The following is a 9,936-nucleotide window of genomic DNA, read 5'->3' on the forward strand; positions in this document are numbered from 1 at the left end:
GGAAAGTCAACACGCTGGTCAAAGGTCAACCCGGTCAACTCTGACCCAAGCCGGTCAACCCTTGACCAGATTGGAATTGATTTAAACCAACCGGTTTTACTCAACCGAAATCAATTCCAATTGGACCATCCGGTTTACCTTAACCAAAATTTAATTAATTAATCAATTAATTTATCTAACCGGTTTAACCTAACCGAATTCCAATTGATTTTAACCACCGGTTTAACCTAACCAACCCTAAATCAATTTAAACCGGTCAAACCACCGGTTGACCCAGTCACCGGCGGCGACGGCGGAGGGCGACGGCGGCTTACCGGAATTTCTGCCGGCAGAGACGGCAACGGAAACGATTCCCGGCGACGGCGCGTGGACGACACGCGCGCGGACGTCAAAATTTCGGACGGCGCGTACGGCTTCGTCCGGACTCCGATTGTGGCATGGTCGGTGGTTACGGCTTTGTCTCGGCGAGAGGAACACGATGGTGGTCTTGCATGCACAAAATTCCCAACGGTTAGGAAGTTATGATCGATTTACTAAAACGGCCGAAATAAAACTTAAGTGGATGCATTTTCCGGTTACCTTGAGCTGCGGTTCACGGTGGGGACGAGGCTGGCACGGTCCGTGGGTGAGGTAGCTCCGGCGACGATCTCAGGCAGCTCAAATTCTGCAAAAATTATCCATTCTCTTAATTCTCTCTCTCTACTCTTTCTTCTTTTTTTCTATTTTTTTTTTATGTTTCTGATGAAACAAAGTGGAGATAGTGGGTATTTAAAACAAAATACCTTGGGCCTCTTGAAATGACTTTGGGCCTCTTTGAATGTCAGATTGGCCTGGGTTTGGGTCATGACACAATTAGTCCGTAGCCAGCCACCAAGGGAAACCGCCATCCTCCGACGGGACAACGTCATCAACCAAAATCGCCCCTAACCATTCTGATGCAACAGAACACGCCTCGTTAAAACAGCTGACGCAATCTCTCGCAGAGAAGAAAGGAGGCCCTTTCGAACACCACCGTTGCCGATTTGTATTATATTTGCTTGATAAAAAATCCAGGCTATGGCGGCTGTTTCGGGTGCATTTGTCGTTACCCAGACGTCGTTATCATCGAAACACCATTCTCCATCTTCTTCTCCGACGATGTTATTAGGCACTCGTGCTTTCCCGATGAACAACAAGACAGCTCGAGGTCTGATCCGTTGCGAGCTTTCTTCATCAAGTGTCTCGGCTCTTCAGCAGCTTAAGAAATCCGCCATTGACAGTAACCAATCTCTCTGCCTCCCACTTTTTGGGTCATGATTGCGTTTGAGATTCTGATAGGTATACTCTCTCTCTCTTTGCAGGATACACAAAGGAGAGAAGCAGCATTGTGGTGATTGGTCTTAGCATCCACACTACTCCTTTGGAGATGCTTGAGAAGCTTGCCATTCCTGTCGCTGAATGGCCTCAGGCTATCTCTGAGTTGTGCGCTTTGAATCATATTGAAGAAGCTGCTGTTCTCTCTACCTGTAACCGGATGGAGATCTATGTCTTGGCTCTCTCTCAGCACCGTGGTGTCAGAGAAGTCACTCAATGGATGTCCAAGGTTTTTTTTTTTTTGTCTCTTTCTCTTACTACACTTGAGCGTCTTGTTTGTATGTGTTTTGGGCATTAAGGGACAAGCTTCTAGCTTTAATAATTATTCTTTGCTCTTTTGGCAGAGAAGTGGAATCCTAGTTTCTGACATCTGTCATCACTGGTTTCTGTTGTACAACAAGGACGCCACGCAACATCTGTTTGAAGTCTCAGCTGGTCTGGACTCTCTTGTCCTAGGGGAAGGTCAGATACTCTCACAGGTCAAACAAGTTAAAGAGAAACTACGCAATGGGTTTGGTATGGTTATCCCTGGGCTGTTTGAAAAGGCTATCACCGCTGGGAAGCGTGCCAGAGCAGAGACAGGTATTGCCTCTGGGGCTGTTTCCGTTAGCTCTGCTGCCGTCGAGCTTGCTTTCACCAAGCTTCCACCAGGATCTGCATCGTCTGCTACGATGTTGGTTGTTGGCGCAGGAAAGATGGGGAAGCTTGTAATCAAGCACCTGGTTGCCAAAGGTTGCACTAGAATGGTGGTTGTGAACTGAAGCCAAGAGAGAGTTGCAGCTATCCAAGAGGAGATGATACCATCTGGCGTTGAGATCGTTTATAAACCCCTTGATGAGATGCTAGCTTGTGCTGGAGAAGCCAACGTGATTTTCACCAGCACAGCATCTGAGACACCATTATTCTTGAAGGAGCACGTTGAGTCTCTCCCTCTTCCGGGTGCTGCGAGGCTCTTTGTTGATATCTCTGTTCCTAGAAACGTTGGATCTTGTGTTACTGAATTAGAGGGTACACAGGTTTACAACGTGGATGATCTCAAGGAAGTTGTTGCTGCCAACAAAGAAGACATGGCGAGGAAGGCAATGGAAGCTCAGGATATAATAACAGAGGAAACTAAAAAGTTTGAAGCGTGGAGGGACTCGCTGCAGACGGTTCCAACAATCAAGAAACTAAGACGAAAAACAGATAGAATCAGAGCTGCCTCGATTGAAAAGTTCATGTCGAAATATGGAAAAGACATGGACAAGAAGACGAAGGAAGCAGTAGAGGATCTAACCCGAGCTATGGTGAACAAGATCCTGCACGGTCCAATGAAACATTTGAGATGCGATGACACTTGAGAACAGACCGCTGCCTGAGACGCTAGAGAACATGGAGGCTCTCAACAGAATGTTTGAACTCGAACTAGAGTTACTAGAGGAGAAGATCAGAGCAAAGATGGAACAAAAATAGAGAGAGAGAGGCATCCATTTTCAAACTTGAGTAGAACGTGAACTGTCCTCATTGATGTCTTTGATGACAAGTAAGCCACAATTATTCTTTTACGTTTTTGTTTAATAAATAATTATTTGCCAAATTTTGAATTTTTGCTTAATGATAGTTGGTACAACACAAACCAGTATGGTGAATATTTTTTACGCCTTTTAGATCTTACCTCCGTTTGTCATTGATGTTGGTTGGGTTGGTGTTGAAACTAAGATGATTAAAAAAGCTCGGAGATGGATCTTTCTGGTTCAAAAAAAATATATTGGTTGAAGATTTACGTGAAGGAGCTTCTGTTACATGGATTTCAGACAAAAACATCTTACACAATTATTTAGTGTTTGAAAATGAGAAACAGTTTTGAGTTTAGCTTATTGATTAGTCTCTGTAAAATATAAAGTCAATGATATGATAAATAATTCTGATAAATTTTTCACACATCAAAAGTGTATCATTCCAAAAGCTTCTCATTGTCCCTATTTGTGTGTATTGGTGACTTGATTATGAACCATAAGCATAATTCTTGGCTAAACATAATTGTGATTATAGCATCGCATTTTGAAGATAAGCTGATGAGAAAACAAGGGAGATAATTAACAAAGGCGACAAGGACAAAACAGATTCCAGTCGAAAAACTGGAAATCAAAAATTTGAGGATTTATATGTGCAGTGTAGAGAAGAAGAGGATAACAGTGGAGTAAATCATCACGAGAGCTTTATAGAGTCGCTTTCTAATAGTCCTAACAGTAAGTATCTTGAGTGGCATAAACTCAATCACCAGTTTTAGCAGCAGCAGCTGTAGCAGTGGCTCTTACTCTGGTAATGCTACAGAGGAAGATGATGACTGGGAGGCTTTTGCTCATTCTTTAGCAGCTGATGATGAAGTAAATCACGAGAAGGAGAATCATTCTCCTAAGTCCTGTGAAGGGCATTGTTACGATCAAGTTGTATAAGTTCAGACTTGTAAAGAAAGATAAAGATATTCCTTTACGAGCAAGCAAATACAACTGTTTAGAGTTTTTCTAAAGTACTCTCTCTCCTATCACCAAATTGATCGAAATTCTCACTCGATAACCAACTCTTATTCTTAGCTACTCTTTATAGATAGTAAACGCCAAATGCATGACCTAAACAATTGGACACGTCACCAACATCCCATGTGCGTTTGTTGAGGTCGTTGCTACGCAGCTTCCTCCCCCTTTCCGTACTCTCTCACGTGCACTCCTCTCACGTGCCCTTCCTCATCCACACTCTCGAGATTCTCCTCCTCAGATGGGCCTGTCTTCGGGCTTCTCCTCTTGTAACGGTAAAGTATCGGTGGCCTTATGGCCTCATATGTAACATTACCCCCTCCATTCAAACTGACCTTGTCCTCAAGGTCAAGCTCAGGAAACTGCTTCTTGATCACACTCTTCCATTCCCAAGTACAATCAGCTTCAGGTAGCCCTGCCCACTTAATCAATAACTCCTCATGACCGGTGGTTCTGTTCACCCTATGTGCTAGAACAGCCTCTGGAGCCGCTTCGAGAATTCCCTCTTCACTCAACTGCGGCGGAATCGTTGCGGGTTCTATCGCCTCCCCCACAACCTTCTTCAACTGCGAAACGTGGAAGGTAGGATGTATACGTGCTTCCGAAGGTAAGTGTAGGCGATACGCCACCTTCCCCACTCGTGCAGCTACTTCATACGGTCCATAGAAGCGAGCTGAGAGCTTCTCATTCACTCTCCTGGCCAAGGACTTCTGTCGGTAAGGACGGATCTTTAAAAACACCTTATCTCCAACCTGAAACTCAACCTCCCTACGATGGCTGTCTGCTCGTGCTTTCATGGTCTGTTGAGCTTTCAGGAGCTGCTGCCTCAACAAAGCCAAGTTATCATCCCTCTCACGCAAACGTGTTTCCAACTCTGCGTTATTCGTCGACCCATTCTCAAAGCGAACCAGAGAGGGTGGTTCTCGACCATACAACGCTTGGAAAGGAGACATCTGAATGGCTGAGTGAAAGGAGGTGTTGTAACTGAACTCCGCCCACTGTAAGAATTTCACCCACGTCCTCGGCTTCTCCCCCGCGAAGCAACGTAAGTAGGTCTCAAGTCCTCTGTTAGTCACTTTGGTCTGGCCGTCTGACTGAGGGTGATAAGCCGTGGAGAAGCACAGCCCTGTTCCTGAAAGTCGAAACAACTCCTTCCAAAACTGCCCAGTGAAGATTCGATCTCGATCAGAGACAATAGTCTTAGGAAACCCGTGTAGACGCACCACCACCTGAACAAAGACCATGGCTACATCGACGGCTGTGTACGGGTGCTTGAGACTGATGAAATGTCCGTACTTAGTGAGGCGATCCACCACCACCAAAATTGAGTTCACTCCTTCTGATTTCGGCAGCCCTTCGATGAAATCAAGTGAGATATCTTCCCAAACTTCTGTCGGAATAGGCAGAGGCTGAAGTAACCCCCTGGTGCCAGTGTTGAATATTTGTGACGCTGGCACGTCTGACAGGCAGCCACATACCTTCTGATGTCTGTCATCATCCCCACCCAATAGAATAGTGCTCATATCCGCTTCTGAGTATTAAGCCCCCCCCCCCCCCATGTCCTCCATACTTACTATCATGATACTCCCTCAGTATATCACCAATCATCTTCGACGTTTTAGGCAACACGAGCTTACCTGGTCGTAGCAACCTCCCTTGTACTACTGAGAAGTCAGGGTGTGACTGTGGATCCCGTGAGACCTCCTGCTTCAACTTACTCAACTCCTCATCCTTATCGACTTCAGACCCCACTTCCTCCAGTTGAATAGAGACTGGCACCGAGACAGCATACAACTCAAGCACTGGATCCTTCCTTGACAATGCGTCAGCTGCTTTATTCTCCAAGCCTGGTTTGTAATGTATGTCAAAATTAAAGCCCAATATCTTTGACAACCATCGCTGATACTCCATATTGATCTCCCTCTGTTCAAGTAAGAACTTCAAGCTTTTCTGGTCGGTTCTTACTATGAACTTCCTTCCCAACAGATAGTGTCTCCATTTCTGTATGGCGAACACAATGGCCATTAGCTCGCGTTCGTAGACAGATTTCACTTGCTGTCGTGCTGTCAACGCTTGGCTGAAATAGGCAATTGGTCTCTGGTTCTGCATCAGTACTGCGCCAAGTCCTATTCCCGAAGCATCCGATTCTATCACAAACTGTTCTTCGAAGTTAGGCAGCGCTAGAACTGGCACTGTGGACATCGCAATTTTCAACTTCCGAAAGGCTTCCCTTGCTACGTCGCTCCATTTAAACTGATCTTTGCGGAGCAGAAACGTTAATGGCCTAGAAATGTCTCCATACCCCAATACAAACTTCCGATAATACCCAGTCAGCCCGAGAAACCCCCTGAGATCCTTGACTGATCTAGGTTCCCTCCACTCCGTCATAGCACGAATCTTCCCCTCGTCCGCGGCTACTCCTTCTTTACTGATCACATGGCCCAAATATTCGATACTGCTGCTGCCAAATTCACACTTCTTACGGTTGGCGTAAAGCTGATGCTTCTTCAGTACCTCCAGCACCTGTCTCAGATGTTCCTCGTTTTCCTCTGCAGTCTTACTGAACACAAGAATATCATCGAAGAAAACTAACACAAACTTCCTCAGATAGCCTCGAAATATCTCGTTCATCAATGATTGGAAAGCGGCGGGAGCATTTGTCAGACCGAAGGGCATTACCAAGAACTCCTAATGCCCATCGTGAGTTCTGAATGCCGTCTTCTGCACATCTTCCGCTTTCACCCGAATCTGATGGTAGCCAGATTTGAGATCTAGCTTGGAAAACACCACCGCTCCTTGCAACTCGTCCAACAACTGGTCTATCATAGGGATCGGATAGCAGTCTGCAACCGTCACTTTATTCAGAGCTCTGTAGTCGATGCAAAACCTCCAGCTCCCATCTTTTTTTTTTACCAGCAACACTGGGCTTGAAAAAGGGCTGTTGCTATCACGGATGATCCCTGCTGCTAGCATTGCCGCCACCTGCTTTTCAATCTCCTCTCTCTGGGCCTGGGGATAGCGAAAGGGTCTGGCACTCACGGGACTAGCATCTTTGTTTAGCACAATAGCATGCTCCCTTCCTCGTGACGGTGGCAGTCCTTGTGGCTCGTTAAACACCTCAGTATATTCCTCAAGTATCTTCTGTAGCTTTGGAGGGACCGTTGTGGCCTTTTTCGAAACCTCGTTCTCCACTTGCACTCCATTATACTCAACCAACATCGCCTCTTCCTCTTGCTGCATCGTCTTCATGAGTGATTTGAAGGACACTGCAGCACACCTTAGGCTCGGGTCTCCTTGCAAAACGTACCTATCAGTCCCCACTCTGAAACGGAGAATTTGAAGTTTCCAGTTGACCTTCATGTTCCCCAGTGTCTCAAGCCACTGAATGCCTAAGATGACATCAGCACTCCCCAGCTCCAACGGTAAGAAACTGGAGGTAACGGTACACCCGGGTAACTCCAACTCCAGCTCACTACACCGCCCCGCTCCTGTGAATGTTACTCCTCCCGCCGTTAGAACACTGTAGCCTCGGGTCTTATCAGTCGACAACTTCAGCTCTTGCACCAGATCCTTTGACACGAAGTTATGTGTCGCTCCACTATCGATCAAGACCACAACATCTCGGCCCATCATTGTTCCTCTCAGTTTGATGGTGCGTGACGAAGAGATTCCCACGATTGAGCTGATGGAAATCTCTGCGACCTCCACCCCCTCCGGTTCTCCCTTTTCCTCGAGCTCCACCGAGCAGTTTGAAACATCCAATTCTGTGCCATCCTCCAGCACCAGTAGCACCACCAGCTCCACCTGTGCACACTTATGGGGGTACACGTATTTCTCATCACACCGGAAGCAAAGTCCCTCCGCCTTCCATTTCGTGACCTCCGCTGGCGTTAGCCGGCGAAACGGGGGCTTGAGTCGATTGTGATTAGGTTTCGTACTCGTCGAATTAAACGACGCCGCCGAGTTTTGGTTGGGCTTGGTTTTGGGCCCTTGTGATACGCCCAAAACGGGATCACTCTTTCGGTATGGTTGATATGAACTCAGATCCGAGGGGATTGAGAACTGATGGATCGAGGGGTGACACTAAGGGTTGCGGAATAGCCCAAAGATACTACCAGACTTCGATCGTTGCCGGATGTGACGCACCGGTCCAACAAAAGAAGGTTCAAAACTTGGAGATAACCTCACCAAGAAACTAAGAAGTGTTCTAAACAAAGAACAATGAGAGAAACTCATAAAAAAGGAAAAACAATCTGTTTTATTTCGTGGCTCTAAGGCCTTATTTATAGGATTACAAGTTGTAGAGATCCAAAGAAATGCTTTCTTGAACATTTAGAACATGAATAATAACCTTTGTCATGATTGAATTGACCGTTAGTTCATCAGAAAGAAGGTTAGCCATTTCGAGCTTCTCGGGTGATCTGAATTCGCGAGAACTGAAGATCACCTGATTTGTAAATAGCATAACTATCACATATGAACTCCGTTTGATCTGATTCTTCTTCAAGGAGCTCGTGGTTTGGAAGATATGAGTCAAACAATGAACATATATCTTTACTGCTTTCCATGATCAAGTCATGCATGCCTGTTTTGCCCGGTGCGCTAGCCCACGGCACATCATTCCCTCCCTCTTGAAAATGATTTGACCTCAAATCCATTTCACCTCTATCAAAAGGAAATGAATAAAAGAAAACGAATTTTAAAATCATATAAATTTCAATGAAGGAAAAGTATGGACAGAAAGTTCCTTGGAGTTTTGGACTTGTTTTCCTCAAGTACTTCCAGTTCCATGTCCCTGATACATAAGAACTTTGGCGTTCACCAGTGTTTTCTCTCCTTGGGAACTGATCATACTTATCCTGTACTTTCAAAACAACTAGGGAAACCACATCAAATCTGCGAGAGAAATAATCAAAGAGTTTCTCTATCCTTAGGACATCAAGAACATGATCCAAGCTCTTAGGATAATCATCAAAGAATGTGTTGTAAACCAAGATGACATCAAAGCTCAAGACAACACAATTTTCAAACATTGGTTTCAAATTATGCCAAGGTTTATCAGTTTCAACACACAAGTCAAGCTTTTTCAAAACAGAATCAAAAATAAAATCGGTTTCAGCTCTATGTGATTTTTGTTTCAGCAACTTCTTAACCAAAAATTCGTCCAAGGCACAAGTGGATGCAAATAAATTACCAGTGATCAGTTCATGTCTATAAGGGCTCAGATTAAAGTCATTTTCTTTGAAGACAGATGAATCAAACGATTTTCTAGCACAAAAATCAGACTGTTGCAAATCAAGCTCAAATGACTTTTCAAGATGATCAAAACTTTTGCTATGTTTCAAAAACTGATCAAGACTCAAAACAAATCCAAAATGGATGTCATTGCCATTTTGAAAACGTTTTTGATCAAGAATTCCGTCAAGTTCAAATTTCTCAAAAGAATGAATCATGTTATCAAAAACAGAATTTGAAACACAAAATTCTTTAACTTTGTCAAAACCAAAACGATTTACAACAGGAGAACTGATCTTAACAAACATTTCAGGCAGAGAATTAAGTAAATAAAGTTTCTCACAGTGCTTTTTAGGCAAAGGCGTAGAAGTTGTGCCTGGATCAAAGCAAAGATGTTTCTCTATGATGATGGATGATGTGCTTGGTGCTTCCTCATCAAAGATTGGATCAAGCTCGTCTTCTTCATCAAAGATGGGACTAAGATCATTGTCCAAGGGTCTCCTAGTCTCAAGACGTGGTCCTTGATGTTGGTAGTTCAATGGTTCTTCCTCAAAAACCTGTGAAACTAGAACAAGACTACTCGGATGCTCCGGTTCAAAACAGGTTAGTCCATTAGTCTCTTCATTATCAATATCAAACATAAGATCAGGTTTTGGAGAAGGAAGATCACATTCATCCTCACAAGTGATCCAACTTTCCATTAGCTCTTCATCATACTTATCAAAAATTGGTAAAGAATCTGAAAAATCTTTTAGATCTTCAAGGTTGTTTTCAGATTTACCTTTGGGTTTTTCACTGATGAAAATTGATGGCTCAGCTACTGGGGCACGTGTGG

At 44.5% G+C, this 9,936-nt stretch overlaps 1 pseudogene; it reads left to right on the forward strand.

Annotated features, from left to right (window-relative positions):
* The first annotated feature begins 906 nt into the window (after positions 1–906).
* LOC106327939 lies at positions 907–3,025 on the forward strand (annotated as a pseudogene).
* The last annotated feature ends 6,911 nt before the right edge of the window (positions 3,026–9,936 follow it).

The sequence above is a fragment of the Brassica oleracea genome, chromosome C1 (assembly GCF_000695525.1).
Source record: "Brassica oleracea var. oleracea cultivar TO1000 chromosome C1, BOL, whole genome shotgun sequence".
Classification (NCBI taxonomy): domain Eukaryota; kingdom Viridiplantae; phylum Streptophyta; class Magnoliopsida; order Brassicales; family Brassicaceae; genus Brassica; species Brassica oleracea.